At 39.3% G+C, this 19514-nt stretch overlaps 1 long non-coding RNA gene across 1 annotated transcript; it reads right to left on the bottom strand.

Annotated features, from left to right (window-relative positions):
• Window positions 1–4732: 4732 nt before the first annotated feature.
• Window positions 4733–6454, bottom strand: LOC112167713. Its single transcript, XR_002923904.2, has 3 exons — window positions 6440–6454; window positions 5239–6342; window positions 4733–4935 (listed from the first exon to the last, which is right to left on the bottom strand). It is a non-coding gene; the product is annotated as an uncharacterized LOC112167713 (long non-coding RNA).
• Window positions 6455–19514: the final 13060 nt, after the last annotated feature.

The following is a 19514-nucleotide window of genomic DNA, read 5'->3' on the forward strand; positions in this document are numbered from 1 at the left end:
TCTCGAACTGAGGCTTCTCAATCTTCTTGAAGTGCAACCACACCCAAGATCTTCCAGCAGGTTTTTCTTCTTTTGCTTCTTCTTTTTCATCATCTCCAGCATTGGTCGGTCCAGCAGCTGCAGCTTGACCATGTTTTCTCTTCACACCAGCCTTCCTCTTTGAGGCTTTGAATGTTTTGGGAATCGTCTGAACCCTTGAAGCATCAGTTGGTGTTGGAAGAGCAATGGCTTTTGAATTGGAATTGGAATCAGAACTTTGGGATGAATTGGAATCGGAACTGTGGGATGAATTCTGAGGAGAAGCCATGAAATGCTATGACTATGACAACTTTAAATCCACATTCAATGGCCTGCACAAATAGTAAACAAGGAATTGTTAATTGCAGAAACTATATGAAGCTGCACAAATAGCATTACAGTTAACTCTTTCTAATTACATAGCAAATTTGGTTTCATTGCAGAAACTATATGAAGCTGCTGTAAATCATTGTATCCCATTGGCTCAGAATGAAAAGGGATGTATATACTGGGGAAGTAATTATAAGTTTATAACAGTAACTTTAAAACTAATAATTATAACAGTAACTCTAAAAAAAATGAAGTAGAATGTAGAATCCTAAGAGATAATACTTGGTGAAATTTAAACCCCGGCCTTTCTCTGATTTCTGTATAGGTAAAAGTCTCGAACATTAGCTTCGGGTTCCTAACATATATTTATACACACTGCTACCCTTTCGATATCAGTGTCCCTTTAGATTCTTAGAATATGCTCGATAAAATCTGACTCCTGTTTTCCATAACTCATCTGAGAACACAAACTCACCATCTCACTGAAAAGCAACCCACTCCCTGCTTAACAACCTATGGCAAAAGAAAAGAAAGCAACACAACATTCATAAAAAAAAGAAGCTCTATGCTATTCTGAAACAAGGCTAATTTTCTCAGTCCTCATCTGTCACTCTCTGTTTCCAGCTGAACAAGATGAGCATTTTCTTCTTGTTATTGCTCCTCCTATCACTCTCATCCTCTGTTTCACTGGGCAGCTCAAGTAGCAGCAATCAAGCTACTTAATTAGATTTTTGGATTATCCAGCAATCAAGTAGCAGCAATCACTCTCATTCTCTGATTTCTCATTAATTAATAATAATATCCTCATACAGCTATCAAGCAACAATTAAACTGGACTAGATTTATTTAAAAAAAAATAATGATAATTACTGATGTTCTTTGAGAGTCAAAACCCAGGAAACAGATAATTGTCATGATCTGGGTGGAAAAGAATTCTCTCCTTCATTTTCATATCAACCAAGCAAGGATCATCAACAAATCAACAATCCAAAAGGAAAAAACCCAAAAGAGCAAACTATTCATCAGATGATCATCTTTAACTTGACAAATGAATCCAAAACTATTTCCATCTATTTGAATTCAGACTTTTATCCAGAAAATCTAAAGCAAGAAGCAAAACTATTTCCATCTATTTGAGAAAAAAAAAATACTATGAGAATGAAAAAGCAAAGGTCTTGAAATCTCACCCCTCAAGCTAAGATTTGTCCCCTCAAGCCGCAGAGTGCAGACCATCAAGGATTCAAGGCTCAGGGAGAATCGAGACTGGAGAGAGAGGTTGAGACTAGAGATCGAGATCGAGATCGAGACTGGAGAGAGAGGCTGGAGAGAGAGGTTGAGACTGGAGATCGAGACTGGAGAGAGAGGTTGAGACTGAGATTTGGGGCTGAGACTGAGTCACTGAGATTTGGGGCTGAGAATCTGAGATTGAGTATCGAGTATCGACGGCAAAGAGAGGGAGGCTGAGGGACAGAAGGAGTATCGACGGCAAAGAGAGGGAGTAGTGGAGTACTCGAGACTGGAGAGTGGATAGACGGATAGTACTAGGGCTGGACTAAAGAGTAAAGGCCTCGGTCCTTTAGGAGTTTCGGGTTGTTCATATTTTTTTTTATATTTAACTTATTATTATAACACCCAATCATGGACTGACATGTGGCAACTACTACAGTGTTCGGGTCGGTTCGGGCTTTCAGGCTCTGAAAATATGGAACCCGAGACCGAACCGAAAATTTCAATTCGGGTCGGGCTTTAGACCGAACCGAAAATTTCAATTCTAAAACCAAAAAAGCCCGACCCGAAAATTTCAATTCTAAAACCAAACCGATTCGGGCTTTTTCACTCGGTTCGGGTCGGGTCCTCGGTCTTTCGGGTCCGGACGCCCAGCCCTAATAGCACCAAGAGGGTGGGATTTAATATCCCCATGGAGAATTAAATTGACTAAGATTGCGGAGTCTGATTCAATCTCAAGTTTAGAGATGCTACAATTAGATGCCATTTTGAGGCCAAAAACAAACCCCAAGCCTCAACATCTAAAACTTGACCAATACCAAGGTTGGCCTGAAAACCGCAGATCCAATCCCCATTATAATATCTTAAGACTCCACCAGCAGCAATGCGACCATTAGCACAACATCGAGCACCATCAACATTCAGCTTTGCAGTTCCAGGGAGAGGCTTTTTCCAAGGCAAGATGTTTAAATAATAATCACTAGTAACATTGGCAGTTCTTGATAATTGATACCATTCCATAGCAGCATTGGAAGCGATTTGGCTTGCAATTTTCATTTTGTTTTAATATCCTTGTAAAGTTCCGTATTTTGTAGTTCCCCTGGTAGTTTAATATGCTGGTAGTTTTGAATGTTGACGACACTTCTCAAATAGTTTCAATAAACTTGCATTTCTGCTGTAAAATTGCGTCAGATGTATTTTATATCATCCGTCGAACACTGCTGTTCGGTTTATTTCCCGTCTAGTAGCTTTTTTTTTTTTTTTGCATGAAATATATCATATCTGTATTAGGACAGCAGGAAATCAGCCAACGGTGACATATACTTTTAAGAGTTCTGAGTAAGTTTCAATCTAATTAGGGCTAAATACAAATTACTACTCTGTGGTTTAGGGCCAAAATCAATTCAGTCCCTGAACTTCTAATTTCATCAAAAACACCCCTGCACTTTCAATTTTGATCTAATAGGTCCAATTTGTTAGTTTTTCGACAATTGAGTTATTTAACTTGTTAATGTGACTCATATATGGCCTATGTTTTATGATGTGGTGTCGAGGTGGTCTGCATAGTCAATTTAGGAGTGAGTCCTACTATTAAAAATAAATAGTTTTTCAACAAATAATCCAACTATAACTTGAACCCATAACAGAATATTAATGAATTAGACCTATTAGATCAAAATTGAAAGTGTAGGGGTGTTTTTGATGAAATTAGAAGTCCAGGGACTGAATTGATTTTGGACCTAAACCACAGGGTACTAACTAGTATTTAGCCCATCTAATTAAGTATGATACAACAGATATCCATACTGTTCCAATGGACCACAGTAGACGGCAAGAATCCCCAAAAAAGCATTGTGGGAAAACAGAAAATGCATTATAACTCCATACAATGATTTACACAAGTTTTTCTAGCAAAGAAACATGATTTACCCAAGTTTGCTAAAATGCCGTTATCATGTAAATACGCATGTATTCTATGTCAGGATAGGGTCGTTCAGCACATCTGAAGATAGAATCTTAAACAGTGACAGAACCTTCAATATTTTGGACTGAAAATTGAATTCTGGTAACCATCACGGACATCATCAAATTAAAATCCCTGCATTGAGCAACGGATAAAGTCCTATTTTTTTCATGAATTATCCTGATCAATTGGTCCCAAATTTGCCTCTTATCTCTGAAAATATTTATAGTAATAAGCTTCAATTACACAAACGCCCACACTGCAACAAAACCAAAACTAACATCTATAATGACCAAGGTGGAAAGGAGTCTTCTACCTTCACCCTCCATGCAAACTGATACCCAGATGTCTGGGCTCACAGATCCAGCTAAAGACTCAAACACGGATAGTTCTAATGGATGCACAAGATAAGAAAATCATAGACCCATAAAAAGCACAGTTGGAGAAACCAAAAAGTAGACGACATATCTGTTTAACTAACAAAGGTCTGCCTTCAGTGCAGGAAATCCAACACTAGGAAAAGAACATGCATGAAAAGCATGGATCCATACAACGACATACCCAAGCTTGCTATCATTAAAATGCAGAGTCCTGTATAGATTGTTCTCGGTAAGGATAAGTTTGTATACGTACCTGCTGAAAATAGAATCTCAACAGTAGCACAAACTTGTATGTTTGGGATTGAAAATTGAATTCTGGTAACCCCCCTGAACATATAAGATAAAATCCCAGTGTATAGCTTCGGGCACATCCCATCAGTTCTATGTTTTATCAACTATCTTAATTAATGTCCAACACAAGTATCCAACCCCTAAGGAACAACATCCGACACACTCAATTATCTACCTCTATGCACACATTTCTTCAGCAATCACTGCATTTTAGAAGCCCATTTCGCCCAGTACCCAGATTATTCAAAAGAATCTAAAAGCATGCAACTGAAATCTTGTTACACATACTAACAAACCTCTATATGAATCTCGACCCACTCCTCAATGCTAAATTATGTCAAAATATCGATCAAAATAAAAAGATGAACTAGATAGATATTGCGGGCTATCATATTGATCAAAGTAACAAAATCTTGATACCTTTCAAGTTGATGTGGTTGTAATTAGCCATTTTTCCTCAAAAGAAAATATAAAGAGTTATTAATATTGATTGGAAATATCTTTCGCATATGTAAAAAAAATATAAAAAAAACACCCTATTAAACCAATCATCAGATAGATTTTGATACTTATCCAGACAAGTTTACTGTCTTACACGGCATTCCCATAAAATTAAGGTACAAAACGGAACTAAGCCATGAGATATCCTCACAACATTTATGTAGTTATAATTACATCAAGCCAGAAGTAGTCGGGTTCATTTGCGAAACTTAGCGATATCCACGCCTGCAAATCAATCAAAAACCAAATAAAGACAAAGAAGTCAATGTCACATAAGAATCCTCAATGTGGAAATAGACACAGGTTGAATAGATAAAAGATGAGAACAGCAACAGTTGATTAACAAATGAATATGTAATTGAGACTTGGACTTTTTAACACAAAATTAATCGGACCAAAAGAAGAATCAAAGAAGATTGCAAAACGATGAAAGACTCAAAAAAGGATTCTGAAAAAAAAAGAAAAGAAAAATCACAAGGAAATAAAAGAGATCTGAGATCTGATCTCATCAATCTTTCTCCAACCGACCTCTTCCCATGAGAACTCGCTCGTTCATAGCGATCCATCTTTTTAGCGCGTGTCGACTGATAGCTGTGCAGATTACAGCGTTGCCTAAAAGCCCGACTGCCGCAACGGAGCCATAGAGAGCAAAGAACCCCTTGGACCATGCCATGATTCGCAGAGAGAATTGGGAATTTTTCTAGATTGCGGGACTTTTTTCTGATTTTAGGGTTCGTTTAGCTGTAGCTATGCCTTTACATAGACTCGGACATACGGTCTTGGGTTGGGCCCTTTTAGTTCCTAGGCAGACTCAAATAGAAGTTACGGCCTAATTTTACAGGGAGCTATTCCCAAGAAAGGTATTAGACTATTAGGAGTGAAACTTTTTTATTTTTTTTTGTCAATAGCTCATCCTCCTTCTTCTTCTTCTTCTTCTTCTTCTTCTTTTCTTTTCCTTTAGTTTCATGCATAATAAATCTACTTAAATTAAATTGTACCAAATGAGAGGCAACTATGAGAGGGAGGAATAAAGCAGAAGATTGGATCGCCACATGGAGAATTGGCATAGCAAATTTCTCTCAAAAGCAGTAGGGAAGATGATTTTAGTGAAAGCAGTGGCTCACGCAACACCCACTCATACCATGAGTGTCCTTAGATTGCCAAAATTACCAGGTTTTGGTGAGGAACGGGTGGAGATAAAAAAAATTTTAAAAAAAAAAAGGATGCATTGGTGCATACGGGAGAAATTGTGCTTTGGGTTTAAGAGAGATGGAGATGTTCAATAAAGCTTTGCTAGCCAAAACTTTTTGACATTTAATTTTAGGGGGTGAAATTTGCACACCCAAATTTACAAACTGCACACCCTTTTATTTTTTTAATAATATTTCATCTCCCATCTTTTTAGACTTCCTAAAATAACCTAAAAAACACACCCTCTCTCTCTCTCTCACACACACACACACCATAACTCGAGTCCACCTCAATCTCCGTCGGTTGGAGCATTCCCCGGGATCTGAAGAATTGCATATCTCCGATCCTCGATTTCCACGCCAAAATTGGATCTCCGGTCCTGAGTATGCTTCGTCAGATTCCGGTGAGTATGCTTCCAAGTGCAGCGCCCAATAGATGGTCCTGCATCATCAAATTTGGTTCATAGCATTTGGCATTTGGGATTTTGAATTGAGTTGATAGTGAAAATGCATGAATTAAATTGAAGAATGAGTAATACTTGAGCAAGAACGCTTTTAATGGCTGTTGGATTTCTTCCAATGCTCTGCAAATGGGTCTCTTCAGTCAAGTATAACACGATTGAGAGACTTAATTGTCTGATGGTATATTCATCTAATTTGCATATGTTTATATAGAATGTTTACAGAACTTTTACAGCTATATAAAAAACCCTTACTCGTACTGCTTTCATGTGCTACACTAATGATGTCTACCATAATCATTCCGATCTAGATCTGCACGTTTCAATGTTGGCATGCCATGATGATCTTCCATGTTCTATGATTCCTAGCATGTTCATAACAACTCACGCTGACACTCCCCCTCAAGTTGGCGCATAAACATCAACCATGCCCAACTTGCTTAGTGAGTCATAAAACGCCTTCCTGGAAACTCCTTTGGTAAGTATATCTGCAAGTTGCTCTTCAGTTGGAACAAAAGGAAAGCTAATAATTTTGGCATCTAGCTTTTCCTTTATAAAGTGACGATCAACCTCCACATGCTTAGTACGATCATGTTGTACTGGGTTCTGTGATATGTCAATGGCTGCCTTGTTGTCACAATACAACTGCATAGCACTTTTGAGTTTGAAACCTAAATCACGTAACAGATTTCCCAGCCACAGCAGTTCACACACTCCTTGAGCCATACCTCTATACTCAGCCTCAGCACTAGATCTTGCCACAACTTTTTGTTTCTTACTCTTCCACGTAACCAAATTACCTCCCACAAAGGTAAAGTAACCTGATGTTGACCTCCTGTCTGTAATATTTCCAGCCCAATCTGCATCTGTAAAGCCACAAACTTCAAGGATGTTGTTGTGTTTAGAAAACAATATTCCCCTTCCTGGAGCTGACTTCAGGTACTTTAAAATTCTCATAACAGCATCCATGTGACTCTCACTTGGGTTATGCATGAACTGACTCACCACACTCACTGCATATGCCACATCTGGTCTAGTATGAGCTAAATAAATCAAGCGCCCAACTATCCTCTGATAGCGAGCTCGATCAGTAGGTACCTGATCTGGATACTCAGCTAAACAATGATTCTGCTCAATAGGAGTATCAATAGGTCTACAATCCAACAAACCTGTTTCTGTTAGCAAATCAAGAACGTACTTTCTCTGGCACAGGTAGATCCCTTCTCTCCCCCTAGCTACCTCAATTCCTAAGAAGTACTTAAGTGCGCCCAAGTCCTTCATCTCAAACTCAGAGGCTAGCTGTCTCTGCAGTCTATCCATCTCAACAGTATTATTGCCGGTGATTACCATATCATCCACATAAATAATTAGAGCTATTACCTTCCCTTGTTGATGCTTGAGGAACAAGGTATGATCTGAGTTACTCTGTTTGTAACCAACTTTCCGCATGAATTGTGAAAATCTCCCAAACCAAGCACGAGGCGATTGTTTGAGACCATACAGAGACTTTCTCAATTTGCATACAAAATCTCCAGGAGAAGCAACTACATACCCAGGTGGAAGGCTCATGTACACTTCCTCGGCTAACTCTCCATGAAGAAATGCATTCTTGACATCAAACTGTCTTAGTGGCCAGTTTAAACTAGCAGCAAACGAGAGCAGAACCCGAATAGTATTCATCTTGGCAACAGGAGCAAACGTTTCATCGTAGTCAATACCATACGTCTGAGTAAACTCTTTTGCTACAAGGCGGGCTTTATACCGATTCACTGATCCATCTGTATCATGTTTCACAGTAAACACCCAACGACAACCTACAGCCTTCTTGCCTTGTGGTGACGGCACAAGTTGCCAATTATTGTTCTTCTGCAACGCCTCCATCTCTTCCTCCATTGCCTTCTTCCACTTTGGATCCCCCAATGCATCCTGCACTCTGTTAGGTACTGATACAGCAGATATTTGATTCACAAATGATTCATATGACTTAGATAACCTCCTAGTGGACATATAATTAGCTACTGGGTATTTTGATTTGGCAGTAAGAGTAGGTTCATATTTTTTGGCTGATTGTCCTCGAGTGGTCCTATTTGGTAACACATATTGCTCAACATTAGACTCACTATTGCTAGTACCCGTGGATGGACATACCTCAAATAGGTGATCTTCAGTACCAGGGAGATCTTCAGTACCAGGGAGTTGTGGGTCAGGGGTAGAAGTGATGGCAGGAGCTTCTGCTTCTGGAGGTGATGAGCTGATGGTCTCAACTTGATCCTTCAAAAAATCTCCTGCTTGTGCGACTTCTTCTCTGCTTCCTGATTCCTCCCCCTCTCCATGATACAGCTCTTCAAAATATGAATTCTCCCCCTGAAGAGGTGTATCTGAGGGGGAAAAATAACTCATGTCCTCAAAGAAAGTAACATCCATAGTGACATAGTATTTCCTGGTTGGTGGATGATAGCACTTGTACCCTTTCTGATAACCTCCGTAGCCCACAAACACACACTTAAGCGCTCAGGCATCCAACTTAGACCGCTGGTTTTTAGGAATATGGACAAACGCAACACAACCAAAGACACGAGCTGGAAGATTATGAAATGAAGGTAAGGAGACATGAGATGCAAGAACCTCAAATGGAATTCTCCCCTGAATGACACTAGATGGAAGACGATTGATAAGGTGGGAGGAAGCATTTATAGCATCGCCCCAAAGATACTTAGGCATATGAGCACTAAAGAGAAGGGCACGAGCCATATCCAGTAAATGACGATTTTTCCTTTCAGACACTCCATTTTGTTCTGGTGTTTGTGGACATGTTGTTTGGTGAACAATCCCATGGGTTTCAAAAAACTCTTGGAAAACACGATTAACATATTCCCCCCCCATTATCAGAACGAAGGATTTTAATAGTGCTATGGTATTGTGTTTGAACTAGAGTACGAAAAGTTTGAAAAGTTGGAAAGACTTCATCTTTGGTTTTAAGAAGAGAAACCCATGACAATCTCATACAATCATCAATAAATAACACAAAATATCTCATACCAGACACAGTGGGATCTCTAGAAGGTCCCCAAACATCAGAATGAATCAACTCAAAAGGAATAACACTTTTATTAGAAACACTAGGAGAATAAGTAGCACGATGACTCTTGGCCAAGACACAAGTTTCACAATGTAAAGCAGACTCATCCACACCAATAAACAGAGTAGGCATGGTTTTTCTCATAAGACTAAAAGATGGATGCCCTAACCGGCGATGCCACAACCAAATTTCACTTAGCTTATCAGAATTCGAAATCAAAACGGTGCGGGACTGTGCTCCTGGTTTCTCCCCTGCGTATGTCTGATCCAGATGGAACAACCTACCCCTCAAATACCCCCGACCGATTAACTCCCTGGTCAGAAGATCCTGAAAAATCATATACATAGGATAAAAGGTTACAGAGCATTTAGACTCAGTATTCAACTATGGGACAGATATCAAGTGATGAGATAAGTCAGGCACATATAACACATTATGAAGTTTCAAAGTGGGAGTAATACGCACTGACCCTGACCCTAACACAGGAAAAGCTTCACCATTGGCATTGGTGACATAGGACACTGAAGGGGAGGACAATTCAGTAAAATACGATTTATCATAAGTCATATGATCGGAGGCACCAGAATCAATAATCCATGTATTAGAACCAACAAAGTTAGAAACATTTAAAGCCATACCAATCTTACCACGACCAGCTATAGATGCTGTAGGAGTAGCCCCACCTGCTGTATGATGATCCTGTCCAGCCACCCTATAGAAATCTGGTTCTTGGACCAATTGAACAGCAGCTGCTTTCGCCTTAGGCTGATAACCTTGTTTTTTAGGCTTAAGGTGCGGGTTCAATTTCCAACAAGTCGCTCGAACATGCCCAACATCATTGCAATAAGAACATTGTGGACGAGGGCGATTGGGAAAGCCGGGTGGAGGTCCTTGCTGATAAAGTGGGACTGATCTCTGTTGTTGGAGAAATGGTGCTGGTGATTTTGCTTGAATGGCTAGGCTAGACACTTCAACCTGTGCATGTTTGATACTGTCCTGCTGAGACTCATCCTTGCGGATGTATGTAAAAGCTTTGTTTAGACTAGGAGGGTCTGTCATTCTGAGCAATTCTCCTTTAGCATTGCTATGCTTATCATCAAGCCCTCTTAAGAATACATGAACTCTTTCAAGTTCCTTCTCCTTCTGGTACCACACAAGATCTTCCTGATTCTTGATCTTACAAGGACGCTTCTGATCAATTTCAGCCCACACATTCTTCAGCTTGGTGAAATACACAGCTATTGATTGCCTATCTTGTTGCATACTTGCAGCTTTGCACATTAATTCATGAAACTGTATAAAATCATACTCATTTGTATATAGATCCTCCAATGTCTTCCATATTGCTTCAGCAGTCTCACACCCTTCCACCAATTGTAGCACATCATCAGTCATGGCTTTGAATAAGATTGTCATCACAGATCCATCATCATCCTCCCACTTAGTATAGGCATCCACATCCTCATCACTAGGAGCTTTAGTTGTTCCAGTCACATGCCCCATCTTGTGTATGCCACGAAGATAGACGCACATAATCTTCTTCCACGTTCGAAAATTGGTACCATTGAGTTTCATACTCCCAAAAGAACCACCGTCTGAACTTCGGACAGAAACTTCAACTTTCTGGACCTCATTGATTTTAGAACTCTGACCTTCTTTTTCATCACCACCCATTGCAATAATGTAGAAGGAATATCACACAATCATAGAGTATGCAGCGGAACAGATCGTGCAATAATATATATATATATTTTTTGGTTTTGCACGGGTTAAAAAAAAAAAAAAAACTGAACCTTAGAACAAACTCCACAAAGTGGAGCTCTGGTCCACGGGAAACTGAAGGCCGAGTTTGAAGGCCAAGTCTGGGGTCGAGTCTGAAACGAAGGAGATCAGTGGGTTCTTCAAGGGCGGTGCCGGTGAGAGGAGAACGCCGATCTGATCTGCTTTCGAGTTGGAGAAGGAACACGATCTGGAGCAGAGATGGAGGCGATCAGGAGAAGGAACTGATGTAGGAGCTCGAGTTCTGATGCAGAAGCTCGGGAGCTGATGCGGCGCCGGTGGCTCACGGCGCTGATGCAGGAGCTCGGCCTGATGATGAAGCCTTGCTCACAGGTCTGATGCAGGAGCTCGATCAGGTCTGATGCAGAAGCTCGGGGCAGACGGTGATCTGGGCTGGGCTCGTGATCACCAAGAACGGGTCTAATGCACCATGGAGACCTGATCACCAAGAGGTGACATCCAGGAAGTGGCCTTGCTCACAGGTCTGATGCAGAAGCTCGGGGCCGACGGTGATCTGGGCTGGGCTCGTGGAGACCTGATCACCAAGAATGGGTTTGATGCTCAGGTTATGGCAGAAGCTCATTGGAGAGCAAATCCGGATGGAAACGATCTGGAGATCAAAGCTTTACTTTGGGTGCCCAAAGTAAATTGTTGGGTCTGGTGAGAGATGATCTGCAGGTCCGGATTGATTGATTGAGAAGCCGACGCCGGTGTTGATTCATAGACGATGCCGGACCGGATTGATGAGAGGATCAGCAGAGGTCTTGGGCTGAAGACGAAGCCAACTGGACAACAGAAAGTGATCGATGATTGGTCTCGGAAGGCAGTGATGAATGATTGCAGGCGAAGATCGGTCTCGGAAGAGACGAAGATCAGTCTGGTCTTGAACAAAGAATTACGGAGACAAAGTCCTTTCGGATCTCTGCTCTGATACCAAGTCAAGTATAACACGATTGAGAGACTTAATTGTCTGATGGTATATTCATCTGATTTGCATATGTTTATATAGAATGTTTACAGAACTTTTACAGCTATATAAAACCCTTACTCGTACTGCTTTCATGTGCTACACTAATGATGTCTACCATAATCATTCCGATCTAGATCTGCACATTTCAATGTTGGCATGCCATGATGATCTTCCATGTTCTGTGATTCCTAGCATGTTCATAACAACTCACGCTGACATCTTCGTGGTTTTGGAGAGGGGAGAGAAGACCCAAAAAGACAAAAAAGAAAAATTCTTGCAAGTTCTCCGCACTGGAGATAGCAGTTAGTCTCCGTTTTCGACCTATTTCAACACCAACACCAACTTTGGATAAAAGATGGGGTTCTGGAGTGCTTTTGCAAGGAAATTCATAATCTGTTGCTGTTTCTTCTCAGTCGTCTGGAACCGATCCTCCATTGCTCTTTTGCAGACCCAACTCGTGTAACCCCTCCATCGGCCGCGGTGACAAGCTTAAAGAAGATGAAGCCGATGAACCAACTGTGCAAGCTATAATTTCTTCTTTCACTACTACTCCCTCCATGGTTTCACCTTCATTCCAGAGAGAGTTTCAAGACTTGGGTATATTCTTAATTTGATGATAGGTGGATCGATTTATGGTGTGTGAGAGAGAGTGAGAGAGAGAGAGAGAGAGAGAGAGAGAGAGAGAGAGATCCATGCTCTGCAGCTTCTTTTTCTTTAGACATTCTTCAAAATCAATACAGAGAAGAAAGTAAACTATGGAAAAGAAGGGAAAGGCAATAGTAGGTGGAATTTCAATCATCATTGTGGTTGGAGCAATAGTTGGTTGTATAGCTGTTGTTTCACATAATCGCAGCAAAGGCAAGGATAGGCTTTCGACGAGTTCCAAGGCCGTCACTGCAATGTGTGAAGCAATTGATTACCAGAGAGAGAGAGGACCCAAAAAGAAAAAAAGAAAACTCTGACTTTTTGAGGGTATTTTAGAAAGTCTAAAAGATGGGAGATGAAATTAAATAAATGAAAGGGTGTGTAGTTTGTAAATTTAGGGGGTGTATTGTATATGGAATTAGTGGAACTTTTAAATAAATCAATGGAATTTAAAAGTCTGGGTGTATTCAATATAGACTTTTAACGGTCCATGAAAGTCTTGAGGTATTCAATTAGGATTTTTAAAGACTTCATGAATTCCACCAAAATCTAGGGGTATTCAATTAGGACTTTTAAAAATGAATAAAAGTACAGAGGTATTCAAAATATCATTCATACTTATGGAATTAGAAAATCATGGATAATCATGGACTTTGTAGTGTTAACTATACATACCAAACTCCAATAATTTCCAGCTTCCAGACCAAAGATTTCAAAAACTCTATCAAAGTTTCCTCTTCAAAAAAAAAAAAAAAGTCTATCAAAGTTCTTCTCTCTATGCACGAAGAAGTTTGTCCTTCATCATTTCCCTTTCTTAATTTTTTGTCTTTTCTCTAATCTTTTATGATATTAACCTTTTTTGATACCCAAAATGTTCATTGTAGTTGTTGAATGTGATTTTTGTTTTGTTTTTTTTTTTTTTTCAATTGTGATACTTCGAACCCTAATAGCAATAAAAATGATTTATGAAATCCTAAAACTCAAATATTGTGGTCTAACCCTAAGACCTTGAACCATACTAAATTTTATCTTATTAATTAATTATTCTCATTAATTTGAATTTATATTATGGTTCAAAAAAAGGTTGAACAATTGAATTTTAATTGATTGATTATAGATCAAGACATTGACAAATATTGCTACAATATATGTTAATCAGCGAAAACAAAATTGATGAGAATAATTAATCATAAACATCAAGTGATCTATATTGTATATTTATGTTGTTGGGAGATTAGGGATGAGAACAAACTCGCTAGACAGACTAACAATCATTTATTTGAGTCAATTTCTATTAGAAGATACTGGAGCATTGAAGAGACAACAAGTTATTATTTTGTTTTGTGTGTTGGGCTGCATTTGTTTTATTTTTTTTTGTTTTTATTTTTATTTTTTATATTTTGTACATCCTAGGAAATCTGTAGAAGTCATTCATAATAAAGTATATAGATTTTCATGAATCAATAAAAGTCTGTTGCTAAAATCAATGGTTTTAAAAAATCCATAACAGTCTATCAACATTTTAAAGAGTCTGTGGACTTTTCAAAAAGTCTGTCATTTAAAAAAAGTCTACACAAATCCAAATACAATACACCCCCCCTTAGGTGTGCAAATTTCACCCTCCTTAATTTTTTTGCCCCACTCTCTTGTCAGCGGGTTGATCAGAGCAAAATATCTACCAGGAACAAATTGGATGCTCTAGCAAAAAAAAAAAATTGGATGAATGAATGACTTCGCAATAGTGTGTCACTAATTTGGAGTAAGTTTATTGTGGGGAAAAGAAGTGTCCGTTTGACCTGGGAATGATATAAGGTTTGACAAATGGGATTCGAGGACTTCTACTTCTAAAATTCTCTCCAATTTCTTTGCCTTCTAAGTTCTAACAATAGGGTGGCTACACTAATTAGTAAGTACAGCACACAGAGAGTGGAATATGGACACTATCTCAAATCAATTTTTTTAAGGGATGCAAGATTGATTCTCTCTATCTATAAGGATTCAAATCGATGAGTGCCTTTAGATTGCCAAAATTATCAGGTTAATGTCCATGTACCCTTCACTCATCTCAGATGCCTTCTTTTCATGTCCTGATTTTCGGCCAAGCATTTTTAGTCTTGATTTTTGGAGAGGAAGAGATATACACTGCTGCATCTTCAGCTATACTGAAAGCTTAATTTCACTGAAAAATTATGGCAAGTTAAATTAATGCGACTTGGATTCAAACACTCACTTTCTTAATTAATGCCAGTGTTGTTTAATTTTAATTAATTTGTTCCATTATAGAGTATCCCAAGTATTGCTTTCTCCTCTGTGAAGCTAATTGCATCCTAAAGGTAGAGGTGTGCAAAACACGGTACAAATCGGCCAAACCGGTCAAAACCAACCGTTAAATATGGTTTGGTTAAGGTTTTTTAATTTTAAAAATTAAAAACTGGTTCAATACTGAACCAAACCATTTATAAATTAGGTTGGTTTGGTTTCTCTTTTGCTTAAACCGCGGAACCCGAACCGACCTGTATGTTTGAAATATAATAAGAAAAAGTTTTAAATATATATATATATTATATGTTTATATATATTCATTTGTCTAGTTGTTCTAAGTAAGTTCTAAATATCCAATTATAACTTTATTCTCAAATGATATACTTCCACATCTAATCTAATGCCCAAATGCCTAAAAGTCTAATATATAATGATTATAATCGCTACGATTAACTTGATCCTCTCGTATTACATATCTCAATTTCTCATTCTCTAACCTTTAATACTACCATATTAAGCTAGTATTTATAGCTAAACCATCAAATAATTCAATCACTTTGAATCTATTCCAGATTTTGGTTTTTGAATATTGGTTTTGGATTTGATTATTGTATTTAAAATTTAGATTATGCTTTTTAAATATAATTTTTATTATTTAGATTGAATTTTATAAGAAATTTTTTTCATAAAATAATATAGGTTAAAACCGTCTAACCGACCAAACCAAACCATCTATAATTGGATTGGATTGGAGCTGGTTAAGATTATTTTTTTTAATGACCGGTTGTCCAAAATGCATAAACCGCTCACTTTAATATAGAGACGGTTTAGAGTCAAAACCGATCCAACCAATCCGTATGCAGTCCTACCTAAAGGTAATGTAGTTGGCTAAATGCCAACAGGAAACTCATGTCCCAGAAACGCAGAGTTTTGAAGGAATATTTATTTTTTAATTTATATATATATAGAGCAAGGATCTGAAGCGGACGTCCGCACTTTTGCTAAAATGCGGACGTCAACGCAGCAGGAGGTTCCAGGCGGCAGAGGTGGCACAGGGCTGGCCGGAGGGAGGCCGGAGGTGTCCCAAACCTCTTCTGGGTGGCGATCGAGGTCGGAGGAGGTCGGGGTTGCCGGTTTCTGGGCAGCCACCTCACCTGCAGTTGCAGGTTATGTGCAGCCATGCAGAACGCTCGCCGATGACTCCACCGGACCGTAGACAGGCTCCGCAGACCCCCGGCGTCCCTCCGGCAAGCCGCGCCTCGCCGCAGACGCTCGATTGTGGCCGGAAGAGCGACGTCCACACTTTTTCTGGGTTGCGGACGTCCTCTTCAGAACATTTTCGTATATATATATATATATATATATATATAAATCATTAAAGGATCTACATTGCAATGTACATACATATATGAGAATTAGATACACGGTAATGAAGACACAAACTCCAATCTCCCACATCCGACCATCAAAATCAAGAGAATTTGCACAATGCCTAAAGGTGAATACTGCAGGGACAACTTCTCTTGTCTTCAAGCTCCTCAGGCAAGACTGTCCTCACAAAATTCTTGAGCTCTAGTATAACGATATTAAGTAATGCCGAAGATGACTCTAGGAAGGGATGGCTACTTCTGTCTTCAAGCTCCTCAGGCAAGACTGATACTGCTTTAATCTTTGCCTCACAAAATTCCTGAGCTCTAGTCTACCAATATTAAGTGACTTGGCGTATGACTAGAGGAGGTAGAGAGCATTGAGACAATTATAAATAGGGAAAATCGTCCGTACAGTACCTGACCTTTTCCCCATTCTAAACTTCAGTACCTCACATTCAGAAAATATCAAAACGGTACCTGAGGTTTTGACCTCGACCGAAAATTGGTACCTGGTGCCATTAGCTCCGTTACAAAACTTGACAGCTGAAGGATATTTTCATCTTTTCATGTCTTAATCTATTATTTTTTTTGGAAAATCGTCTGTATAGTACCTGACCTTTTCCCCATTCTAAACTTCAGTACCTCACATTCAGAAAATATCAAAACGGTACCTGAGGTTTTGACCCCGACCGAAAATTGGTACCTGGTGCAGTTAGCTCCGTTACAAAACTTGACAGCTGAAGGATATTTTCGTCTTTTCATGTCTTAATCCATTATTTTTTATCTAAACATTTTTTTTGTATTTTTCTCTCTCTCCCTACTGTTCCTCTCTCTCGTCCCCATTCAAACCCAGAACTCTCTCTCTCTCTCTCTCTCTCTCTCTCTCTCTCTCTCTCTCTCTCTCTCTCTCTCTCTCTCTCATCCCCTCTGGTCTATTCAAGTTTGGAGTCCTTGGACTAATCAGTCCGCTATCAGTTTCCTCTATTTCTCTTCCCTTAATCAATAAATCTGTATCAACTATCTCTCCTATCTGTTTATTTCACACAAAAATCAAAATCCAAAGCATATTCTGATTCAAGAACACAGTGGCCCAACAAATCACAGTACCCAAATCTAGCCATTATACACTGAAACAATCAAAACCCAGAAAACATAATCTTCAAAAGACAATAATTGCAAGCAAACTAAAACAGATTGGTCTGCGAAAAGCTTGGAAACTTGTCAGAAATCCCAAAATTATTCTCCCCTTCGATTCTCTCTCATGTCTTATCATCTGGACAAACCAACACTATGGATAAGTCGGCGAGGTCAAAAGGAAACTTCTGACATCAGTGAGACGCTATGACCAAGCCGGAATCGGAAAACCCGCCGGCGAACCTGAGAAGTTTTCAGGCTTCTTCCTGCCTCTGTCGCCGGTCATTCGGAGCAGTGACGACCGAGCTCCAGTTAGCGATGCCTAGAGGAGTCGAACGACGCCTGTCTGACGTCAGGTGCTGGCCAGAAAGTGGAGATACCGTCGGTCTGGGCTATAATCTGGTGCTCCTCAAGCTAGTTCAACTTATATATACTCAAATCCAACGGCTGAGATCAAACGGTGATTAAAATAGACGCTCCAGATTAAACCACCTCTAATTTCTATTTTTAATTATATTTTTGGATATTACTAACTTCCAAAAATTATTAAAAATAGCTCAGGTGTACGAAAAAATCCTCCGAAAGTTCTACAATCTCGAAACGACATCTAGTTTAATCCTACGGGCTTGAGAGATAAAATTTGACAAACCAAAAATTTAAATAATTTTTCAAAAATAATGGAATTTTTTTTATTATATGGAAAAAATAAAGAAAACAAAAACTAAAGGGTAAATTGGTCATTTAATGATCAAAATATGCCAGCAGTCAGTTTTTGTAACGGAGATAACGGCACCAGGTACCAATCTTCGGTCGGGGTCAAAACCTCAGGTACCGTTTTGATATTTTCTGAATGTGAGGTACTGAAGTTTAGAATGGGGAAAAGGTCAGGTACTGTACGAACGATTTTCCCTTTTCAAAAAGGGAAAAAAAAATACAAACAGTACCCAACCTAAGGCCTACTCCGAATTTCTATACCCAAGTTTCTGAAACTATCACAATGGTACCCCAAATACCCTACCCGACCCAACTTTCATACCCGCCGTCCATGACGACGTTAACTATCATGCCACGTGGCATTTTCTTAGGGGTAAAATCGACCCTCTGTCTTTACCTCCACCATTCCTAGTTCCCACCATGTCATTTGTGAACCAAACCCTCCAAAGTCCACCTTCTCAATTTTTTCTTTTCTTTTTGATCTGCTGTGAGTTATCACTTTGCCACAATCACACAAACTCCTCATAATTTATCTTTCCATCACCAATTCACCATCAACACCAGCCTCGCGAATCATCTCATCCACTTCCTCATCAGTGAGCTTCTCCCCAATGTTTGTCATCACATGACGCAGTTCAACAGCAGATATGAAGCCATTCTGATCCAAATGGTGAGCAACTAATCATTTGTTAACTAGTCATCGTTGCTTTGGTCTCAGTGGTCTGGTCTTAGGCTAAAAAACGCTCCCAAACAACTTGGGATTGAGTCCATCACTTACTTCCCTATTTTAATAACTTCCCTATTTTAATAACCCAGCTGTCTCTTCTTCCCCAACTCTCATCTGTATAAATTTTTCCAATCTCTCTCAGGCATTTTCACAAACACGTGATCTGCATTCCTCAGTGAACCAACTAAAGCTACAATAAACAAACATCCACCCCCAGTTGTAATAAACTCTAATTACCCCTGTGACTCCCTGTCAATGGCTTCTAATAACCATTTGGCCATCTGCAGATCCAAACGCAGAGGAGACCAAGGCTAATCGGCAAGCATCTTTAGGGGAGATTAGGGAAAGAATATAGGCTCAAATCAAAGAAAGCAGCTCAAATCCATTTTTCAATTACAACCCAAAGAAATCTTGTGTGTATGTTTCAAATGGAGAATCAGGAGGAAAAGATTCTATATTCAACGAGAGAGAGA

The sequence above is a fragment of the Rosa chinensis genome, chromosome 5 (genome assembly GCF_002994745.2).
Source record: "Rosa chinensis cultivar Old Blush chromosome 5, RchiOBHm-V2, whole genome shotgun sequence".
Classification (NCBI taxonomy): domain Eukaryota; kingdom Viridiplantae; phylum Streptophyta; class Magnoliopsida; order Rosales; family Rosaceae; genus Rosa; species Rosa chinensis.